The 2,428-nt window shown below is 28.0% G+C and overlaps 1 pseudogene; it reads left to right on the forward strand.

Moving 5' to 3' along the window:
* LOC107003986 overlaps positions 1-566 on the forward strand; it is a 1,969-nt pseudogene extending 1,403 nt beyond the window's left edge.
* Positions 567-2,428: the final 1,862 nt, after the last annotated feature.

Here is a 2,428-nt window from a genome sequence, read left to right on the forward strand (position 1 = left end):
TTCCGAGTGAATTGGTTGAGGTTGTTCCTCTCTGTATTTTGTACTCTCATATTTATAGTGGATTGCTCATCTCCTTTGTGGACGTAGGTCGATTGACCGAACCACGTTAAATCTTTGTGTCTTTTGGTATATTTCTCGTTGTCTTCTTACTCGTGGTCTTTCGAGGTTTGCGTTGCTAGCTTCCGCGTTTACACCTGCTTATTTACGGTCCTAACATGTGTTATAATGACTGAGGTTGGTGTGGAACCACCTCGATCTATTGTGATCCTAATAGATGTCAAAGTCAATGTTCAGGCCCCTTCCCACAAGGACGATGCGGATGACAAGTTGATAATGGACCATATCCTACTGGAGTATGTTGTAGTTTAGATGGTTGGTGTGAAACCACACCGGCTTATTGTGCTTATGGAAACTGTCAAAGCCAATGCAAAAGTACTCTCATATCCACGAAGAATCGTATGAGTGGTATTAAAAGCTTCTATCTAGCTCAACGTTGTCTAAATATATATGGTAGCTCATGTATTCCCTATTACTATCTAGAGGATGTACTTTTACTCCTCTTTTGATACCGATCGAACGAATATTAACGTGTGCAATGATAATGCATATAAAATGCATCAAGTAATATAATAAATAAAGGTTTTTTATTTTAATTAAAATTACAAAAGAGGTTTATCCTAGGATAAATAACACACATTTACGTTAGAAAAGTATCATAGAATACATAATTAAATAGGAATCTTATTTAGTTATGTGGTGAATTTCTCTTCATATATTGTGACCTGCGGGGATATAAAAAATGTGCTTGTGAAGATTATCCTCTGTTCTAAAAAATGAACAATAATTTTTAAAAAATTAAAAATAATTTTTAATCAAACATGTTTAGAACAACAACTTGCCCGATTTTTGCGAAAACTAGTTGAAAGAATTTTCTTGATGTTTGGCTGAAAATAATTTTTGCAAGAAAATAATTATTTTTCTTATTTTAAAACACTAAAGAAGCAAAAGTGTATTTGATTTCTATGAGAAAAAAAAAAGAAGCAATAAGAGATAAAAAGAGGAGTGAAAAAGTGAATTGTTAAACAAGTACTTCATAAATTAGGATTGAAATTTGAACGACACACCTAAATTTAACTAAAATGCTATCAACTCTCAAAATTATTTAAAATGTAATACACACCCCAAAAGTTTATATGGTACAAAAAGTATGTACACACTTTTTTGAAGGCAAGTGAAGATCAAAATATTTGCACACATCTCCTTTTTTAGTTGTTCTATTTATAATTAGTTAGTAAACACATAATTATTTGCATTAAAAATATACATATTCAATTATTTTCATTTCTTTCTTCGCAAAATATTTATTTCCCTCCTCACTTTATTTTATATTTAGATTTTTTATCTTTCCATTTTTAATTATTTTTACAAAATTATGTGTATTTTATAAGAAAAACAAATAATTTTCTTAAAAAGTTTCCTTTAACTTCTATGTTTCAGTAAATTTTCTTCATTTACATTGATATCTGTCCGAAATTAACTTTTTTTTTAAATATAAGACATTTAAAATAATATTTGAAATCAATCGAAAGAAAAAACAAATCTATTTATCTATATATAATAGGAGAAGAAAAATCGCCACATGTCAACGCCACAAATTTTTAAAAATTTAAATTACAAATTATTAAATATTATATAATTAATTAAATATGTTAAATTCAAAATTAATGACACATGTCATCAACTTACGCAAATAATGATAAATTTCAGCATTTTAAATAAAATCAAAATTTGATTTTTTATGGATAGAAACATAAAATTGAAACTACAGAAAAAGAAAATAATAGACAAAATGGAGATTCAGTGGAAGTTTAAAAAAGATCCTTGAAAATTGGCTAGCAACAAAATTTCATTGTTAACTGTCATTAACCCACATTATGTGAAAATCTTATTTATTCGAATTTACAGTTTTATCTTCTTCTTTTCTACTATTATTATTGTCCGTTTGTATCCACTTAAAGAGGGAAAAAATGACTAGAAATGTAACTAAGACATTTATCTTCTTCTTTTCTATTATTATTATCTTCCGTTTGGATTTTATTTAACGGAAAAAAAATGACTAGAAATGTAACTAATAGATGTGTCAATTCAAAAGTGAACAAGTAATTAAGGACAGAGAAAGTACAACATAATATGAAAAAAATATACGGAAAAAGGCCTAAAATAGCCTTGAAGTATTGAAAATGGTACAAAATTACCCTCCATCCACCTATTGGCTCCAAAATGCCCTTTTCATCCACCTATTGACTCCAAAATACCCTTGTCATCCACCTTTAGGTTTAAAATTAACCACTTTTTTAATTGTTTTAAAATTAAACTCTTTAAATATTTTTTAAAATACTTGGCGTCAACTATTGATTATAATTTTAAT

This window comes from Solanum pennellii, chromosome 11, assembly GCF_001406875.1.
Source record: "Solanum pennellii chromosome 11, SPENNV200".
NCBI lineage: Eukaryota > Viridiplantae > Streptophyta > Magnoliopsida > Solanales > Solanaceae > Solanum > Solanum pennellii.